Genomic DNA, 6,657 nt, shown 5'->3' with positions numbered 1-6,657 from the left:
AGACGCCCCGTCGCCGGACGCCAGACCACACGCAGCCGCCACATCACGTAGCGTCAACGTCAACGCCGTCGTCACGCGCGCTCTCCAACCAACCAGCTTTTTAATTGTGGCCCTTCTTCACGTACATGACCAGAAGGGGGATGTCTAGTTTCAAACTAGGAAAGACGTGGAAAAAACGTTTAACACCATCACCACCCCCTCCCCCCCCCCCCACACACACACACACACACACACACACTCACACACACACACACACACACACACACACACACAAACAACACAAACACTCCCGCTGAAGAGAGGGATTGATTGAGGATTGAGAGAGGAGCGAAGGAGGAGAAGGAGGAATGATGTGAGGAGGAGGAGGAGCAGGAGATGGACCTTTTTTTTCCGTTCCTACACGTAGCTCTGCTTTGCGCCGGAATCCGCAGTGCAAAGCCATGCCACGCACACAGAGGCCCATGGCGCAGCTCCATGCTGGAGCCTATGGGTCCTCTGGCGCAGCTGCGTGCTGGGACTCACTAGACTTTTAACTGGTAGAGGAGATATTATCATTACCTATGTAACTATTTTTCTGAGTATTGTGCGTCTTTTAATTCACTGTCTTAAGGTGGTGGGTGGTGATGGGGCTTCTGGGATGTCTTGGGGGAGAATGTTGTTTTATGTTGGGGAGGGGGGGGGGTATTTTGTGCTGAAGGAATATTATTGGCTTTTTACGATATACGACAGCACTACAAAAAGAAAAAGACTTCTAGAGTGCTCCTATTTCGGATGGGCTATTTGGGTGTTTGGTGGGTCTGCTTGTTGAGTGTGTGTATGTGTGTATGTGTGCGTGTGATAGGGAGAGGAAGTGGGTTGTGTGTGGGGGGGGGGGGGCTGAGAAAGAAAGAAATAAGGAAAGAAAGAACGAATTAAGAATGATGACCACCCTCTTGCATGTTCTGCATTTGTGAATATCACTTTTCCCTCAATGGCATGAGCAATAAGGGGGGTTGGTTTTTCAGATTTACTAATGAGGATAGCCATGTGTGTGTGTGTGTGTGTGTGTGTGTGTGTATGTGTGTGTGTGTGTGTGTATGTGTGTGTGTGTGTATGTGTGTGTGTGTGTGTGTGTGTGTGTGTGTGTGCTACAGCCCAGTCCTACCAAGCTAAAGCACCTGGTCTGGTAACAATTCCTACCTTGTACTGAGACTTAAACATCAGCTGGTAATTGTTAAAAGTTTCTTATTCAACAGCCATTTGTGAATACCTTAGATGCCATTTTGACATGCCTCTTCCTCGATCTATCTATCTCTCTCTCTTTCTCTGTATCTATCTGTCTATATTTTCCTTTATTTCCCTCTTTCTATGCCCCCCCCCCTTCTCTGGTTTGTAGTTTCTGGGCTCTGAGGCCTGGCAGAGACATCTTCTGTCGATTGTTTTAGTCGGCCGTTTAGAGACTTGAAGCTCCAGACGTGTCACAGAAAGCTGTCCACTGCGAAACACTCTTCCTGCGTTTGTTTGTTTATTTACGTTTCGCTCGGTCAAGGACATGCTGGAACTCCGATCCCAGAGGTCAAAGGTCAGACAGACAGCATCACACAGTTTGAGTCATTCCATTTTTATATGCAAAATTTTACTCTTACAAAATATGTATAAAAGAGTAAATATGAGTCTATATTAATGGGTAAAACTGTAATGAGATTTATGTACTCACCATCTTCATTCCTTTCCCAGATTTGGTGCATGCAATGTTGAAATACCTTCACAGGCCACCGTACTGTTGCGTCTCTGTTAGCATTGATTTTGTTTTTAGCCTGATAACAGAAGTGAGGATTTTCATAGGTATGATGGTGATCAAACAGGTTTTTCTTGCAAGCGAGCTAGTGAGGGAAGGTACTAAAGAACAGAAGAGCAGCGTAGCCTTGAAGGGATCCCCACGTAGATAAGCGTGATGTGAGCTCACTCATTAAAGCACCACTCTGCCATTGGACTCTTGTCACATACTGGGGGCTTATGGGCACCTGAATCTTCCCTCTAATTGCAATGCGTGGCATCCAGATCCGCCGAGGAGCAAAGAGACTCTACAGATCTAAAACTCCATGAGAAAATACATTCTTCCTTTTCTCTTTCTCTCTCTCCTTTCCTCTCTCTCCTTCCCTCTCTCTCTCTCTGCTCTTGTTCTCTGTGTCACTCTTTCTTACTGTGTCTCTCTTTCTGTCCTGTTTAAATTGAAAGATTCATTATCCATTAGTGAGGAGAAAAAAAAAACAATATGATTTTACACCTATTTTCCAAAAGATGTCAGTGCAGATCTTGTTGGGGGGGGGGGGGGGGGCATGATGTGAGCAAAATGTCAGCCCCACCCCAATCTCTGCACATGCCACAGCACACAAGCCTACCCTCCTACATACCCCTCCACCCTCACCCCAACGACTTCATCATGTGATTTATGCAACAATGTTATTTTGTAAAATAAAAAACAGGCTTTGTACAAAAGAAGAGACTCAAATAAAGGGGTGTTTTGGGGGAGGGGGGTGGGGGGATAGAATCACTCAAATACATATTTTTAAAAAATACAAAAAGGTGTTGATTATATCTTATATCTGTATTCTGGGTGTAAAAAGAGATTAAAAAGAAAAAACGTTCTAAATGTGGGAAAAAAGAGAGGCTGTTGCTAGTGCACATGTGCAGTTAGTCGTTCTTCGGTGTAGTTAATCTTTCTATCAGTTTCTTCTGGTCCGTTTGTTGCATTTTGTTCACCTTCGACTGTTTCTTCTTCTTCTAGTGTCCTTTGTTTCTGTTTCGTTTCTGTAGCATTTCTGAGATGGAAAACGATCGAGCAGGTTGAGTCGAACTGTGCTGTGCATTTCTTGCGGACTAAGGACCAAACACATGATGGTTGAGGGGGAGGAGGTTGCATGTGTTCACAGCAGAGCGATGGGTCTTTCCTGGGTGGTGGTGCTTTGATTCCTTTCGGGCAGTGCCCAGTGTCTGCCCTGCCCTGCCTGTTCTGCTTCTTTGTATGCGAGCCTTGGGTTGGCTATACTGTAGGCTCTTTACATCCTCTGTGTGAGATTATGTACATTATCAGATTGAGTATCAATGATTGATTACTTTGACTTTCTTACAGCTTGTGTTATGGACAAAAATATATGATCTACAGAAAAGCTATGAAAAAAAATTACAACTCAATTGTTTAGTCCGGTGAAGTGTCTCTAAATAAATAGATTAAGTCATTGTCCTATTAAAATACTGAGAAAAACAAACCGTCTCATCGTCCTTTGTCAACTCCTTGAAGTGCAATTGCTTTTCAATCTTATTAATGTTGTTACCACAATGAAGTATATCTGAGAGTGACACCTCTTTATGTTAAGAACTATGGATGTGCCTATTATGTTGACGAGACGTGTTTTTATGAGGAAGAGTGTTTAAGTTATTGACTGAGTCTCCTCCTGTATCTTCCACAACAGTGTAAATAAACCCAATTTTGTTTTCCTATATCAAAACATTGAGCAGGAGAGAATGCTACAGCAAATGGAACAGTCAACAATGTGATGGAACCTCCCTTTAGAACATAGAATGCAGAACAGACCTTCAGTGACCCTTCTGAATGCTGCTTTTGGAATCCAGCGGTGCGTTCAAATTCGACACAGTGGCGAACGTTCATGTGCCGAATGTGTTTTTTCTGAACAGAACTACCTCCTCAAACTGTTTGGAAGTGTTCACAAATGTTCACAGAGAACAAGGCCAACAAAACACTTTGCAAAAATTTGTGAATGTTCACCTGTGTTTGCGAATTTGAATGCCCACCTCTGGTTGAGCAGTTGACTGTCATGTTAATGATGATTTGATTGAGTAGGTATATGTCATGTTTAAGTTAATTTGATTGAACGGGTGAATGTCATGTTAGCCTACAGTAATGATGATTTGATTGAACAGGTAAATGTCATGTTTAGGATAATTTGATTGAACAAGTGAATGTCATGTTTAGGATGATTTGATTGAGCAGGTGAATGTCACATTAATGATGATTTGATTGAGTAGGTGAATGTCATGTCAATGATGATTTGATTGAACAGGTGAATGTAATGTTGATGATTTGATTGAGTAGGTGAATGTCATGTTAATGATTTGATTGAGCAGGTAAATATATGATGGATGAGTTTGACCCTCAGACATCTCAGCAGCAGAGCAGAGCTGTGCCCATAATTACCTGTTACCAGAGGAAGGGGGATCTGTGGATTGAGCAGTTGACTGTCATGTTAATGATGATTTGATTGAGTAGGTATACAGTATGTCATGTTTAAGATAATTTGATTGAACGGGTGAATGTCATGTTAGCCTACAGTAATGATGATTTGATTGAACAGGTAAATGTCATGTTTAGGATAATTTGATTGAACAAGTGAATGTCATGTTTAGGATGATTTGATTGCAGGTAAATGTCATATTGATGATTTGATTGAGCAGGTGAATTTATTATGGATGAGTTTGACCCTCAGACATCTCAGCAGCAGAGCAGAGCTGTGCCCATAATTACCTGTTACCAGAGGAAGGGGGATCTGTGGGTTACTCCTACACACTGCTAACCTCCTACATTACCCACAACCCATCACACAGTTTCAACATCTCACTAGTACACACACACACACTCACAAATATATGACTCTTCTCCATAATAGCATACATGGCAGATCCAGGACAGACCTATTTGTGTGTGTGTGTGGGCCCTATCATGCCAGTCAAAAGTGCATCGTCACTCGTCAAAAGCTTATTCAAATTTAGTAGGATGTGTCCAGTCCACATTGGGAGGGTTTTCGTTATCAAACATTGAGCACATGGCGCAACAAGGTGTTCATAGGTTTTTAATCAGTCATGGGTGTGTTTGGGGCGTAACATCATTTAAACCAATGAGAATGACTTCTGTCATTCCCTTTAAAGGCGCAAAGCGCGATGTCAAATAAATGCATCGGTATTTTGACATTCAGCAGACATTTGAAGGAGGCTGCTTGCGAGACCATATGGAATAGTCATTCCACTAAACCATGCTTTACTAAAACCTAGCATAGCCTTCACGCATTTGCACTCCTCTATTATTTCAACTCATTGGCAAAGTGAAACTAACTTACTTTCACTGTTGACTGACAATGGGTTACCATCGAAAACATAGGCTGGAAAAAGCACAAAAAACACTTACCCTAATATTGCTCAAATGACTGAATAAAAAAACATTTATCCTGCAGAGGAGTTGCTTATATCTCGTGACTGCGTCTTCAGCTGTGCTCCATACGTGTCTCTCGCCTCTCCCCTAATCACTTTTAACCGTCATTACCAATTTGCAAATGATGGTGAATAACTATACTCATTATGAGATGTACAGTATTTCGTAATCTTTTTTCTAATTATGTTTCCTATTGTAATCATGCAATTTGTAATGTTTTGCTTGGACGTGCGCTGGTGTGCGTTCATGGATGATAGGTGCAACCGCCAATATGACTGTTGACAATGCGCTCTTAAAATAACATATAAACAACTCGCCATAGACTTCTGACCAGGTGTACAATAGCGATTTTTAGACAATGTGCTGAGCCAATCCCTAAGTTGTTAATTGCCACACCCCTGGGCGCATTGTTTAAAAATTTAACGTGCAAAATAAGGAATTAAACTTCACGCCGGGTGGAAAACGAGTTTTACGCCATGCGCCAGTGTGCAAAATACAGCCCTGTGTGTGTGTGTGTGTGTGTCTTGCATCATGCAACTCGAGGACAGAGCTGGCGTCAGATACACCACAGCACCACTGGAAACCAGGTGAGGTGGGCTGAGGATGACTGCAGCCTAATGAACACACACTCACACACACACACTCACAGGGATGATGGCCAAAGGAAAGGAACACACAAGTTCACACATACACACACAGGAACAACACGTGCACAAACGCACTCAGGGGAGAAGGTCGGACAGACCAGGGAGAGAAACACACATTCACACACACATGGACACACATACATGCACACACAAACACAGGCAGCACCACTCCCCATCTATTTTCGTTGATACTATTTTCAGAGGAAAGGTCAGAGAGTAATGCTTTTACTTCCTGCACTAGTGTGTGTGTGTGTGCGTGTGTGCATTTGTGTGTTTCTCTCCCTGGCCTACATGCACTCTTGTTCACTGGCCTTGTCCTCTGGGTGAGTGAGTAAATGTATAATTGTGTAAGTGAGTGTGTGTGTGTTTGTGTATGCAGAGTGTGTGTATGCAACTGCAGGAATGGTGAGAGGAAAATAATTGAAAGGAAGAGTGGGCGGAAGAGTGTATGTGTGTGCATGTGTTTGTGTGCGCACGCACACACAAGCAGGAAAGAGAGAGAGAGATTTGCAGCTACAATACACTATATAGGCCATCAAATAAGTTATAGGAGGAACTGAAGAGGTAGCGTTTCAAGCTCTCTCTCTTTCACACACACACACACATCCTTAGGATCTCCCGTGTGAGATACTGATTTGGAGCAGGGGGGTGACAGCGACCACTTTGGAACATGTGAAACTTTGTGTCATTCATGAGGAGAACTGACAGCACACACTCACACACAACACACTCACAGACTCTGTCATTCACACTCACACACAACACACTCACAGACTCTCTGTCATTCACACTCACACACAACACACG

This window comes from Alosa pseudoharengus, unplaced genomic scaffold, assembly GCF_046254945.1.
Source record: "Alosa pseudoharengus isolate Yale_2024_CS ecotype anadromous, Long Island Sound unplaced genomic scaffold, YU_APseudo_1.1 YU_APseudo_1.1_scf_20, whole genome shotgun sequence".
Lineage (NCBI taxonomy): Eukaryota > Metazoa > Chordata > Actinopteri > Clupeiformes > Clupeidae > Alosa > Alosa pseudoharengus.
This window is presented reverse-complemented; position numbering follows the sequence as displayed.